The 15,407-nt window shown below is 42.8% G+C and overlaps 1 pseudogene; it reads right to left on the bottom strand.

The window, feature by feature from the left end:
- The window catches only part of LOC101984273, a 398,439-nt pseudogene extending 383,813 nt beyond the window's left edge, over window positions 1-14,626 (bottom strand).
- Between the last annotated feature and the right edge of the window lie 781 nt (window positions 14,627-15,407).

The raw sequence follows: 15,407 nt of genomic DNA, 5'->3' as shown, positions 1-15,407 counted from the left end.
ATTCATTACATTTGTAGGGTTTCTCTCCAGTATGCATTCTTTCATGCTTTTGAAGATGACTGTGACGTGCAAAGCCTTCACCACATTCATTACATTTGTAGGGTTTCTCTCCAGTATGCGTTCTTTTATGTACTCGGAGAATATTGTGCTGTGAAAAGGCTTTACCGCATTGATAACATACATAGGGCTTCTCTCCAGTATGCGTTCTTATATGTATTTGGAGACTAGTGGGTTGTGAAAAGGCCTTATCACACTGATTACATCTGTAGGGTTTCTCTCCAGTGTGTGTTCTTTTATGTCTTTGGAGGCTGCTAAGATGTGCAAAGGCTTTACCACATTGCTTACATTCACAGGGTTTCTCTCCAGTGTGTGTTCTTTTATGTATTCGGAGATAACTGTGATTTGCAAAGATTTTACCACACTGATTACATTCATTGCGTTTTCTTCCTCTAGGAATTATTTCATGCCTTTGAAGATGACTGTGAGATGGAAATGCCTTGGCACATTGAGTATATTCACAGGGTTTTTCTTCAGCAAGACTTCTTCCATGGCTGTGAAGAAAATTGGCACATGTAAAAGTTTTAGCACATACATTACACTCATGAATTTCTTTTTTTCTTTTTCTTTTTTTTTTTTTTTTTTGCCTGAATGAATTGTAAAGAGGAATCAGATCTTAAGGTTTTATCACTGTGTTTAACTCATGCTGTCCCCTTTCGTACAGGTTGTTTTGAGTCTTTGAAGAGTCCTGTGATATTAAGAGTCTTTATTACACGGCTCACATTTATAGCATCATTTATATGAGTGTTTTCATATATTTGAAGAAAACTCAAGAGCTTTGACATCCCGCATTCACAAATACTCCTATACTGTGAATCATATATTTACAAAGTGGACCAGGACAAACCAAAGAATTGCCAAGTTGCCAATACTCAGAGCTTTTCTGCAGTGTAGTTTATTGATGTATTCCCAATGAAGTAAAAAAAAAAAAAAAAAAAAAAACCTAATTAAATGTAAACTTGTATCACATTCAACAAGTCTACTTAAAGTGGGGGCTACTACATAACTTCTAATTACTCCAGGAAAGATTACTTTTTCCATATCCCTATGCTCATAGGGCTTGTACCCACAGTGACATATGATATACCTCGTAAAGGAAGAATAGCAAATAAAAGTTTTCCACATTGCATTTACACAGATTGACTTTATGTTCCTCAAGGACATGTGATATAGGGATTGAGGTTTCTCCACAACTTTCTTGACTCTCATAAAGTTCCCCTTTCACTAAATTTAGCAAAGTCGCTACAAGTGTATGTGTAACACCAGCTTTACTATGAGTTATTTAGTTATTAGAAGATTTTGGACATATACTTATCATCTATTCAATGTGTATACCTTTAGTAATATCTCTGTAGTCTGAAACTAAATGAATTGGCAGTTCTACAGCATAGCTCGCATGGGGCTATGATTCACATGGTGATATCCTTTAAGGCATTGTTTCCTTGTCTTCCTTCTTAAAAGAGTAACATACAAACACAAATCAGTTCGCTGACACTGAGGTACATGATTCAGTGAGAATTTCAGAATCATCAATAAACTCAAGGCTGTGCTTCCTTACACTGCTGTTTCCCTTAAAATTTCCAGGACACATTAAAATTTCCTCAGAGGCACATTTATATCACTTGTACATGAAAATTACCTTCCGTGTCTTCTAGAATTTTGACAAGTTTCTTCAATATTATGGTCTTCCCAATTATAGCCTAAAATATAGTATAAGAAAATTTATATTATTGGAAATTATATAAAATGTAATTTATTATTTTCAATGAACCTTAGAACCCCACGTGATTTATTCAAATCCTTCTTCTTTCTCAACAGAAATGACGGAAGAGCATCAATAATCAAGAAACAGCTGTCCCCTTGTTTTAAAAAGTGAAGGAAAATTCAGTCTTACCTATAGCAGTGAGGTTCCTATAGGTTTCCAGCATCACATCTTTGTAGAGATTCTTCTGGGAGGGATCCAGCAAAGCCCACTCTTCCCGAGTGAAGTTGACATGCACATCATCATAGGTCATTGCATTCTAAAATATCCCACACATGTGTACAATAAAAAAACATGATAGTAAGTATAGTGTAAATGTATTCTTCTTCAGCAATATATTCATATATTTCTGTTGCTTACTAGACTTATTCCATAACACATAAATTCTAAAGTAATCACAAAGTCAGTTTAGAAGAAAACTGAATAGGAGGTTCACCCCTGTCATTTCTGTGCCCTTTGATTGGGATATAGCCTTGCAAGAAAAATGCTAATTAACAGACTTTTAAAAAAAGAGAGACGAGCAAACAGATTAGCAGTACTGAGTAAACACAGAGACACTGTATGCACAATTATTAACTACAAAAAAAAAGGTGGACAAGCTGAATGTACTGCCTAAAGCCTATAATCCCAGCATTCAGAAGACAGGAACAGGTGTGTTTCACTGAGTTGGGTGCCAGCATGATCTAGGCAATGAGTCCCGGATAGACAAGGATACATATGAACATCCTGTCTCCCCACAAATATCAACCGATCAAAGAGAAAAGATAGAAAGAACTGGGCAGTTTTTAATGAAGTTCCTAGAAGATTTATGCGTTCACTCCAGATCTGTCTTCATTTTCCTGAAACCTGAAGTGTGCAGTTTAACTGGACCATTAAAAAGATCTTATTAGAAGGGAATGCATGTCTAAACAGTTATAAATGGACAGATGAATATATTAGCCATGTAAATGTGGATCATAAATAAACAACATAGGGCAGGAGAGATGGCTTAGCAGTTAAAATTGCTTGCTGATCTTGCAAATAAGTGGGCTCAATTGCCGTGGGGGCTCACAACTATCCATTACCCCAAGCTAAGGAGTTCTGAGGTTGTATCTGACAAGACACAAATGTGGTACATGTCCATGCATACAGGCAAAATACTCATATTCATCTTTAAAAAACATCAAAACATATACAACATGTAGGAAAACTGTCACACAACTGCAATCCACTAGTTCAGAAGGCTCAGGCAGTATTAATGTCATGAATACATGCTGTCCTGGAAAACAGAATGATACCCTCTGCAAAATTTCAAAATTCAAGATATAGCTGAAGATCAGCACAATAGCATATGCTTGACAAGCACAAAAACCTACATTCCAGACCTACCAGCCAGTAACATAAAAACTAAAAGAGCCAGGCGTGTTGGCCCACCTTTCATTAATCCTAGCACTAGGGAGCCAGTGAAAGGTAGAGCTCTGAATTGGAGGCCAGCCTGTTTCAGAACAGTCAGGGCTACACAGAGAAACCTTGTCTTCAAAACCAAGAACAAAAAAGAATGAGTTATCAATAATAACATTCCAACAGATTTAATATTACATCTAAGAAATCAACCCATTATTTTTTAATTCTACTCAATTTCTCAGTGCAAGAGCCCCATCGATGTGTGATTCCCCTCTGTATGCTGTGAATATGCTTCATTGTCATTGGTTAATAAAGAAGCTGCTTCAGCCTATAGCAGGGCAAAATACAGCAGGCTGGAAGAGCTATAGAGAGAAAGTAGGTGGAGTCAGGGAGACACCACATAGCTGCTGAAAAAGACATAGGCCAGAGAGAGAACCTTACTGGTAAACTGACTTTAAATCTATGTATACCCTTACTGAGTCTCATGGATATACATAGATTAATAGAAATGGGTTAATTCAAGATGTAAGAGTTAGCTAATAAAAAGCCTGAGCTAAAAGGCCAAGCAGTGTTTTAATTAATACAGTTTCTATGTGACTATTTTGGGTCTGGGTGGCCAGAAAACAAATGAGCAGTCTCCAACTACACACCATTTCTGTGTCCCAGAACCTAACATCAGGCAGACACCCCTGATCAGACACATGCCAAGCACTTCAGAAGACGAGATAGGCTGTCTGCAGATCTACCACTAGGGACCTAACTTTCAGAGTTGCCCCAGAACTGGAATATAATACTAAAGGCAGCTTCCCCTCCCTCGTCTCCACTTGTCTTTGTTGATCCCTAGGATCTTCTTCCCCTGGCCTCCCATTCCAACAGCAGCAAACAGTCTCTTATGAACACACACAAGCATGCCTATAAAGACGATGTTCAGTCAACACACTGAAAATCCAGAGAGACATCAGAAACCAGAAACAAAACTGCCACCCAACCAAGACAAGCCCAGAAATCAGCATCTAGACCTAGAATCACCCCAAATTGAGATGCATACACATCAGCTTATGATCATAATCAACAACAGCCAAGGTAATATATGTCACCACAAGAGCCCAGCTCTCCTACCATATCAGGTCCTGAATATTCCAACATACCTGAAGCACAAGAAAAAGACCTTAAAACCAACTATGTGACGATGATAGCATCCTTAAAGAGGAAAAGAATAAATCCCTTTTTTAAAAAGTGAAGGAAAAAAAAAAACAATTGGAGGAAATCAATAAGTCCCTGAAGGAATCCAGGAAAACTCAAAAAATTAGAGAAAACCAATAAATCTCTTAAATAAATGAAGAAAAAAGAAACACAACTGAAGGAAACAAATGTAACTGCATGAGACCTGTTACTGGAAATAGGAGCAATAAAGAAAACACAAACCTAGGGAACCCTGGAAATGAAAGATTTAAGACTACAAAGAACAGCACAGGCAAGTTTTACCAACTGAATACGGAGATAAAAGAAAGAACTTCAGGCACTGAAGATACGATAGAATAAATGGGTGATCAGTCAAAGAAAATGTTAAATCTAAAAACTTCCTGACACAAAATATCCAAAAAATCTGGGAAGCTATGAAAAGATCAAGCTAGGAGAATACCACCTCAAAGGTCCAGAAAAAATTGTCAGCAAAATCATAAAAGAAAAAATTTCTTAACCTAAAGGAGGTGCCTATGAAGGTACAAGACGCATGCAAAGTACCAAATAGATTGGAACAGAAAGAAAAGTCCCCTTGCTACATAATAATGAAAACATCGGGGGCTGGAGAGATGGCTCAGAGGTTAAGAGCATTGCCTGCTCTTCCAAAGGTCCTGAGTTCAATTCCCAGCAACCACATGGTGGCTCACAACCATCTGTAATGAGGTCTGGTGCCCTCTTCTGGCCTGCAGTCATACACACAGACAGAATATTGTATACATAATAAATAAATAAATATTAAAAAAAAAAACATTAACCGTCCAGAGGGAGGATCCTGACACCTGGTCCTCCCTCAGAGTTTACAGGACAGCCCTCATTTCTCTGGCCAAGCCTTGGCTCAGGATCTTTCCACCTTTGACTCTAGTCCTAATACACCAATATGGAGATGACCTCCTTCCCGGCAACCCCTCCCCGCCTCTGTTCCAACGGGCCATCTAAACTACCTTTGCTCCCTGGAATATCGCGTTTCCCATGTAAGGCTCAGCTATGCTCTCCCACTGTGGTGTATTTGGGCATTCAACTCAGCCCAGGGTCCGAGATCCTCACCTCTGACAGAGTCCAAGTCCTGTGGGATCTATATCCCCCGACCACCACGAATCAGATTCATTCAGGCTTGGGCCTGATGGGATCCTTCCATTACTGGATCCCTAACTTCACTTTGCTCTGAGGTACCCTCCTCACAGCCCCCACCCTAGCCCTTCCAGGCCCCAGCTGACCGTATCACCTTCCAACAGATGAAAGGTTGAGCGTGACCACAAGGCTTCTAGTACAACTGGTTGGGCCTTCAAAGCAGGTCATCACTTTTCTGTTCAAACAAGAGACCCCAGCGTCTGCGGTGGGCAGCCATGCTTGAGAGCTCTAGCAGCAGAGGCTGAACTCACCGGGGAGGTTCTTAAGATTAGGCTGCTCCAGTCAGGCACGGTAACTCCACCCACCACCTCTCAGATCTTGGAGTCATTCTCTCTCCCTCCTTGGCCCTCATGAGTCCAAATCTTTTGTTTATTCTTTCTAGAGAACCCCCAAATTACCTTGGCCTCTAGCCCAACTCTAAACCCTGCAATCCTCCTTCGTGTCCCCTCCTCCCCTGGTACCTCTCACTCTTATTCAGAGGCTATGGAGGCTTTCCACTCACCCCAGCCTGGTCTCCTAGACCAAACCATGACAACCCCCCAACTCACCCTCTTTGTTGATGAAAGATCCCTTACAGACAGATCAGGAACCCACCAGGCAGCATTTGCAGTGGTCACGTCCACTAAAACAGTTGAAACAACCCGCCTACCAATGAGGACATCTTCACAAAAGACCAAATTAACTGTTTTGACTAGAGAGCTGCAGACAGCCAAGGTTCAAGGGGCTGACCTCTATACTGACCCTAAATATGCCTTTCTAATAGCCCATACCCATTCTGTCCTTTGGAGGCAAATGGGCTTCTTCACTACAAAGGGCACTCCCATAGTTAAGAAACCCCTTATAGCCAAGCTCTTGAAGGCCTTCCAGCTCCTTGCAGATGCAGTCCTCCAAGGACCCAGTGGCCTCAGGCAATGCACCAGGGCTGGCTCAACAGCCCAGGGACTGGTCTCCAGCTCCTCTGGATCAACAGAACATATTTTGTTTTTAATACCCTCCTAGCACCCTGTTATCAACCAGAGGAGAGGAACAAACTCCTTTTAAAGGGGGCCACACAGACAAAGGATGGATAGCTCTCCTTAAATAACTGCCTCAGCCTCAGGTCCAAGCACTGGCCATCATTTTAGACATCCACCAGACCTTACACACAGGCCCCAAAGCTTTTTTCTATTCTCAGAGCCCCTCTTTGATCCCACCTATCTTCAAGCTCTTATTCTATAGGTTCACTCCTCTTGCCAGATGTGTGCCAAGGCCAAACCAATGAGCTCTCCAGATGCATCAGCCCCTGCACCAGCTTCGAGGAACTAATCCAGCAAAGACTGACTGGCAGGTTGATTTCACCCATATATCCACTCATAAAAAACTCCATTATTTTCTAGCTCTTGTTGATACCTTTATCAACAAGATCAATCAAGGATGAACAGACACGCTTCCTACCTCCAGGGAAACAGCAGCTGTGGTGGCTCAGGTACTCCTGAACTCATTATCCCTTGGTTTGGTGTGCCACAGACCAAACAAATGGACAATGGGCCAGTTTTCAAATCCAGGGTCATGGAGCTCATGTCAGAAGCTCTCAACATTTCCTGGAAACTCCACATCCTTACCGTCCACAATCCTTGGCAAAGATTGTGAAGGCCAACGGACTCATTAAACAACAGCTCAGCAAGCTCTCCGTTGAACTCAGGCTATCTTGGCCTTCCCTCTTCCCCATTGCCCTTTCCCACCTCCAGACAACCCCACACTCTCCCACAGGCCCTAAGTCCTTTTGAGCTCCTTTACAGAAGGCCCTTCCTCCTTAGCCACCACATCCCCACCTAACTCCCCCACTGATCAGGTACCTTCCTTACCTCTGCTTTCTCTGTTCACATCTCAAAGCTCTCTCCCTGCCCCCATGCCAATAGACCCATCTGCCCCTTAGCCTGCGCCACTCTCCCAGGGGACAGAGTACTCCTCAAACAGCTAATGCCTAAGTTTCTCAAGCCCTGGTGGACAGGACCCTACACCATCATCTTCACCACCCCGTCAGCTTCCAAGCTCCTGGGACATCAATGCTGGTACCATCTCTCCAGGCTCAAGTGGGCACCTACTCAGGACACATGGTCCGTCCAGCAGCTGGGACCCTCCAGTTTTCTAAAATATCCTAATGAAGAGCCTAGCTGCTCTTCTGCCTTGTTTATTCATCTTTATCAGTACAACCAGGGCGCATCTCCATTCTATTCTTGCAGACAATCTTCATGATCCATGGCTAGTCCCGTTCACTATTATTATGGTAATAATCTATTTTTTGCCTAGCAACCTGTCCTCTCGGCTTCCTCAAGAAACAGATTCCTGAGGTCTCCAGGATGGCAGTTAAAAAAGTGTTTCTACACCCATACCAACCGTTGAGCGAGAGTCCTCTGACTCCCCAACCCCTCCTTCACATGTCCCATGCCCACAGGAAGTAGCCAGCCCATATATTCAAGGAATCTGGGATGTTCAGATAGAAGCTCCAACTTGGCCCTCCTCCCCTCACTTCTCTCCCTCTCTCCAAACTGTGCCCCATCTCAGGAAAGCCACCAAATGGTGGCTTCTACCCCAGAGATGCTCAAGGCCACACTGACAGGGTATTTAAGCTGCACACTAGAGAACGGCCATGTGGTTTTTCGGTCTGTTCTCCCTCTCTCCTCTCTGAGGGTGAAAAAATCATCCAGGAGCATTTACTCATTAAATCTAGACTTTTAATTCTTAATTTGTCTTGACTTGGATTACTGTATTGGTGGAGAGGTTTACTATCGAGGTACAGAAACTTTTCAATCAACAAGATAGACAAACCTTTACCCAAACTAACTAAAAGACAGAGAGACTATCTAGACTAATAAATCAGAACTGAAAATGGGTCCCTATGAGACACCAAGGAAACTCAGAGAACCATAAGAACATAGTTTATAAACCTGCACTCCACCAAATTGGAAAATCCAAAAGAAATGGATCATGCCCGATACAGTACTGGCTGTGGAGCCCTTTAAGTGTATCATGGTCTAACCTCTGCTATTGTCTTCACTCATTCAGGACAATGGCCTCCTAAGACACCCAGCTTGATCTCAACAACTTAACATTTTGGTTATTTTCATATTTATGCAGTCATTTCATAGCTGCCATGAACATGGGAATTCTGATATTTTATAATACTAATCTCAAGTGCATGGAAGACATACTGAGATGATCCCCGGGATGCAAAGCAATTCTGTCATTTATGAGGAGTCTGTAGACAGTAGACACTCACAAGCACACGGACAGGAAAAGGATGTCTGGAAAACACTGTTTGCTGAGTTGTTAATGGTAATGGGGTTAGTGCATGGAGGTAATATGTCCAAATATATCAGAATACACACACTAAATATGTGCGACTTTACAGCAACTATAACAATGCAACGCGGTTTTAATTAGTTTTAGTTGACTCTGTGGGAAATCCTAACCTACTGCTATCAGAGTTTACTTCGCATGCTGCTACACAGTCCCGTGTCACACTCAGATCCACTGTTCAATTCTGGAGCATGTTTGATTTTCACGCTTTGTTTTCTCAATTAAATCATACGTGGTGGACAGCTTTTATGTAGCCATAACAATGTATTCTGTGTCACTAAATTCTACATTGCTGGTCCTCCTTTGGCTTTGTACATTATTTCACATCAGTTTCAGACTGACACACTCACTGTAGTTTCTAAACAAAGGATTATGTAGAATGTCTGTTACCCTTTTATGTTACTGCAAACAATGCCATTAACATGACATAGTACACAAAAAGATGTTGGTATGTTCAACTTTGCAGCATAAATTCAATACAATTCAAAGAAAAATCCCCAATTTTTTTAACTGGAAAGCTAATTCCAAACCTATATGTCATGTTGAAAAACTCTAGAATTCTCAATAGGACTGTGAAGGAATAGAAAACACAATGACAGAGTGTGACTTCTATACTCACCACAAAGCTAAAACAATAAAGAATGTGCACAATGTTTGTGAAAAAAATAAGGGGATAGAGAGAAAAAGCCAGAAACAAAAGCACAAAAAGATAGTCAAGCTTTTATCAAAAGACCCAAGGAAACTCAGGCAGGGAAAATGTGAATTTGACCACTGTTTCTTATGGTTGCAGGTATATAGAAATTAAATAATCACACACTTTACAAAATCAACTCAGTGGCTCCTGCATGATTATATTTCTGACCCTCTCATCTACATAGTTACTGATCTCTCATCTACACAGAGAGGCCCCATGGTCTGGAGCTCTCTCCAAAAAATGAGGTCTTCAGGAAGCTAAGCTATGGCTCTGTAACCCCTCTCTGATGTGTCCTGTGGATCCAGGCAAGCCCAGCCCCAAAGAAGCCCACACACAAAACAATGTTGAAGGATAATTTAAAGTCTGCTTCCTGCCACATAAACTTTGGCACAAGGTGTGGACTCTGTCCTATCCACCTGCACAGCACCATGCACACCTGAGATACCTCTGCAGCTCGGAAACTCCTTTGTCCCCTGGAAATGAACCTCCCCAATCAAGTATTGCTGAGGGATGATACCCATCACCTCTCTTCTACCACATTCTAAACTATTTGTAAAATTTATCAGATAAAACTGAATGCGGAGTGCAATCTTAAAAACTTCTAGCAATCAGTCCTTCAGTTTTCCCATCTCTTTTCCTACTGCACACCAAAAGCAATGCCTGTGTGTGCACACTGGACAGTTCTATTACAAGCACCAGAGTTTCCTATGGCCAGGGCTGCAGAGCCTCCTTCTTCCCAGGGAATCAGCACTCAGGGATACTCAGAGGCCAAGGGGCCACGGCCCAGGTCACCATATATAGGAAGAGAAACAGTCTGGCTGAAGGTCCATCCCAGTCCCAGCAGCTGGGACTCTGATAGCAGAGCCAACTTGCTCCTCCTGGTCTGAGGACAGTGGCTACCACACTCAACGTGGCACATATTGTGGTCTTCCTTACAGCTCTCTACAGAAGAACCTGCAAGCTACCTCCTATTGCTATTCCTGATTGCTAAACCTTCTCTGAGTCCCTCATTAGCTAGAGCCACCCAGCAGGGCCTCAGGACAGTAGCAGCTTCCCTGCTGGGTGAGCAGAGATCAAATGACTCACACAGGACCTTTCCAGCTCCGCCCTTCTACCCAGCAGACAGGCCCTACTCTGGGAAATCTGTAGTTTAGCAGACTCTTCCATTCTCCCAGAGTACTTCCTGTTCCTCTTCTGAGGCACAGGGTCCTTTGTGTGCACATTCCATTGCACACTCAATGACCAGTCAACCCACTGCTTCATAGCTGGGAAGTCTGTGGCCAAACACAGGTCCCATTCAAACACTACTGTTGTTAAAGCAAAAAGAGGCCATAAATTAGAAAACAATCAGGGCCTGGAGGCTGGAAAGAAATGGTGGGAATGATGTAATTATAATCCCCCAAAATTATTTTAAAAAGTTGAAACAGGCTTTACGGCCATGTGATCCAGAGACTAGCGATTTGTATTAGAGCACACCAAGTACTTCTCATGAGATGTCTCTCTGGCTTAAACCATGAAAATAACATTCATGTTAGCCAGGGCCACACCATTTTATTCTGTTCTTAAATTTGGGTTAACTAGTGTAACTATAGTACTTTGGCTTTACTTTAAATTCAGTTCTTTATCCACATTCTTGATTTCCTGCTCTATGAACCTGGAATGGCCAGTCAGGACATCTATCAATCAGCTAATATTGTTTACCTAATTGCTCATTGAGAATGTCAACTGGTGTCACAGCAGAAAACCTTACACCCTCGTTCTTGGTCATCTGTGTCTGAGCTGTGATTGTACCTGCTTTACACTTGGTCAGTGAACTCACTTCTTATACAAGTCCCTCTTCACTTGTAAGTTCCCAGTAAAGTTACTCATTCACTAGGTTTCCTTCTAACTGACCAGTCAAGGCCTAGCCTTGAAGGGAAGGACGGTCTGTCCAGCCCTGGTCAGCAGAAACAGGTGTTCAGAGCAATTCTCAGTTACAGAATGTGAGACAAGCCTGAGGTATAGGGGACACTGATTAAACCTAGTGGTCCTCAACCTTCTTAGTGTGTTGACTCTTTAGTATCTCAAGTTGTGGCAACCCCCCCCAACTATAAAATTATTTACAATTCTACTTCATAACTATAATTTTGCTACTGCTATGAATGGTAATACTAATACCTGTGTTTTCCAATGGTCTTAGGTGACTCCTATGACAGGGTCATTTGATCCTGGATGCCACCCCCACCTCATGTTGAGAACCACTGTTTTAAACTGATAGTAATAAATAAATAAACAGCATTTAAGAAAAAATTGAATGAAATTCTTAGTGACTAGGAAACATCAAAAAATGAAATAAATGGAGATTAGAGAAGTAATGTATTTAATCAGAGCAGTAATTCATTTAAAGAAAATGAAATTTTAAAAATATCAATAAAATTGCCTTTTTAAAATGAGAAAAATATACCACTCTTGGGAATATACCCAAGAGAGGCCTTATCATACAACAAAAGTATATGCTCTACGATGTTCATAGCAGCATTGTTTGTAATAGCCAGAACCTGGAAACAACCTAGATGCCCTTCAATGGAAGAATGGATGAAGAAAGTATGGAATATATACATATTAGAGTATTACTCAGCAGTAAAAAACAAGGACTTCTTGAATTTTGCGTACAAATGGATGGAAATAGAAAACACTATCCTGAGTGAGGTAAGCCAGACCCAAAAAGAGGAGCATGGGATGTACTCACTCATATTTGGATTCTAGCCACAAACAAAGGACATTGAGCCTATAATTAGTGATCCTAGAGAAGCTAAATAAGGAGAACCCAAAGAAAAACATATAGGCAACCTCCTGAATATTAACCTTCATCAGGCGATGAAAGGAGACAGAGACAGAGACGCACATTGGAGCACTGGACATAATTCTCAAGGTCCAAATCAGGAGCAGGAGAGAGAGCACGAGCAAGGAACTAAGGACAGCAAGGGGTGAACCCACATACTGAGACAATGGGGATGTTTTATTGGGAACTCACCAAGGCCAGCTGGCCTGGGTCTGAAAAAGCATGGGATAAAACCGGACTCGCTGAACATAGCGGACAAGGAGGACTACGGAGAACTCAAGAACAATGGCAATGGGTTTTTGATCCTACTGCACGTACTGGCTTTGTAGGAGCCTAGGCAGTTTGGATGCTCAACTTACTAGACCTGGATGGAGGTGGGGGTTCCTTGGACTTCCCACAGGTCAGGGAACCCTAAGTGCTCTTCGGGCTGAGGAGGGAGGGGGACTTGATTGGGGGAGGGGGAGGGAAATGGGAGGCGGTGGCGGGGAAGAGACGGAAATCTTTAATAAATAAATAAATTAAAAATAAATAAATAAAAAGTTAAAAAAAAAGAAAAATGAGAAAAATAATTGGAAGAATTACTGTACTCACTTATACTGACTTTGAAACAGAGTAGGCAATTCCCTGGTAGAGAGAAGGCCATTAATAAGACAATGTAGGACTTTGGCCATGTAAAATGTTAGCTGCTGAGTACTGTACGCTGACAGAGTTAGCCAATGGCCTGTGTCTCAAACCTCTGAGCCAACTTAACTGTGTCAACCAGGATTTCAAACCTACATAGGAGTGTTCCCTAATTGGAAACTGAATACTGAGTAGTTCCGAGTTATCCTTCCTAAACTGCACACCCACCAGTTCTGTGTCTTCATTTACAAGGAAAGAATCACTCACCCTGTCTCATCATGCCCTTATTATGATGGAGACCCCTGCAGCTCACCACCTTAAACCTTAGCCTGTCATCTAGCTATTGCCTAGGCGTTTCCCCCTACCAGGTAGACAAGACACTCTTCCTCCACTTCCATTCTAAAGGGAAAAGACATGTTCCACACCAAACTCTTTTCTTGTCAGTACAATGGGCAGTCCATTATGTGACTCAAATTTGTGCCACAGACCTGTAATCAATGATTTTAGGGTGGTTAGTCAGAAGGATAGCAAAGGCGATGCCCTGTGGGGCTACAGACCAGGTCCAAATCCACCTCCATCAACACAGGAGACACTCAAAACTGATTTTCAAAAAGATTGGAGACGCAGCTGTTCTAGAATTCATATACCTGTATGGCATCTGGACTCAGTGTTGGCTGTGACCCTGTACTGGCCCTGGAGCAGCACGTTTAGAAGCACGGTCTTTGATGGAAGGAAGGGCCTTTCTGCTGGTTATAAATCAGGGTTGTCGCCTTTTTACGGAAACATAGCTTTATAGCCGGTTAATCCTAGGGAACAAATCCTATTATACTAATCTCTAACAAGCATGGTTAGCATACTACTTATCTCTGAGGTATTTGGAAGGCAGCTTCCCTTATCTAAATTCTACTTTACGGGACTTAAAGTCTCCTAACAATTGGTAAATCCTTATGCCATCAATTCTATCAGCACCAATTCTGCTCGTCTACACCACAGTTTGGCAGTGGGATGCTACTCTATACAGAGATATTGTTTACAAACTCCACACAATGAACTCCAGACGGATCCTAACCCTAAATGTTCAATGTTAAAAGTGTGGAACTTCTGGAAGACATTAGATCAGAGCTCTCCGAGTTTGGCAAATCTGTCTTCCACTGTGAAAAGAGAAACACCACAGGAGCCGGCATTTCACAGCGACGTCAACAACAAGGCTATTTCTAAGCACAGTACCACTCCCAATGCCCTGCACTGACGCAGTCCACGGAGTGAAGTTTTCAGAGGCTGCCGCCCGGCCCACAAGCACCCATGCGGGACCACGCAAGCCCACGCAGGACCACGCCGAACCCCGGCCACCGCTCCCACCCAGTCCCGGGAAGAACCCGCCACCCCGGCTCCCGCGGCTCAGCCGGCCGCTCCTCCCAGCCTGGGGACAGCAGCCCTTCGCTCACCATGGCGAGCCACTCCTCCCCGTCTGCAAACAGCAGCCCCTCAGTCACTGTGAAGCGGCTTTGCTAGTTTACCGGTGCTCTCCCCACAGCCAAAACAACTAGGCTGCACAAGGTGGTAGCTTCCGACTTCCGCGGTGGGAGGAGCGGAGCCAGAAGTCTGGCGACCGGAAGAACCCTCCCATCTGACTGTCAGGTTTGCTGGAGATTCTTATTGGCTAGTGAGGTCTAAGTGACAGGAATAGTTTGGTCCCAGCCCTGGCTTCCACCCTAAACACAGACCTATCCCAGATTGACTAGAAATTTGTGCCAAATTCAAAAGGTCTCTTGTTAATAAAAATCAATGGGTTCGGTTTTAAAAGGAAGTATACAAATTCAGGAAGAGGCTAATCAAAGGATGTTGCACAAGAGGAAGACACGATACCTCAAGAACTTTGGCCTTGGGACTGATAACCGTAGCAGCCCCACGTAGGCAAAGAGTTAGAATCTCAGGACCTAGAGCAACCCCAAAGGCGCTGGCCCCGGACCCTTACCAGCTCTACCAAGCATATTCCCAGACTGAGAGAAGATGCTGTTTTTACTTTATACATCAGGGCCATAGAGAAATCTCCCAAGGCCGGGGCAGGTTTCTCAAGTATCTGCTGGAAGTTCTGCACCTCACATTTGACATTTAGGTGTAAGATCCACTTGGAGTTAATTGTGCGGAGGCTGTAAATGTCATCCCATGTACTGGGTAGCACTCCACTGCTAAGCTGTGACGTAGAAGAGGAGAATTGGTGATACAAAGGATTCACCAATGCTTAGGACATAGTCACACAAGTAGAATTTAGCTAAGGGAGGAGTGCCTCTAAAATACCCCAAAGAAAAGTAATATGCTAACCAGGCCTGTTAGAGGTTAGGATGCTAGGTCGTAAAGGT

Source organism: Microtus ochrogaster, unplaced genomic scaffold (assembly GCF_000317375.1).
Source record: "Microtus ochrogaster isolate Prairie Vole_2 unplaced genomic scaffold, MicOch1.0 UNK89, whole genome shotgun sequence".
Taxonomy (NCBI): domain Eukaryota; kingdom Metazoa; phylum Chordata; class Mammalia; order Rodentia; family Cricetidae; genus Microtus; species Microtus ochrogaster.
Note: the sequence above shows the minus strand (reverse complement) of the source record. Positions and strands in the feature narration are given on the sequence as shown.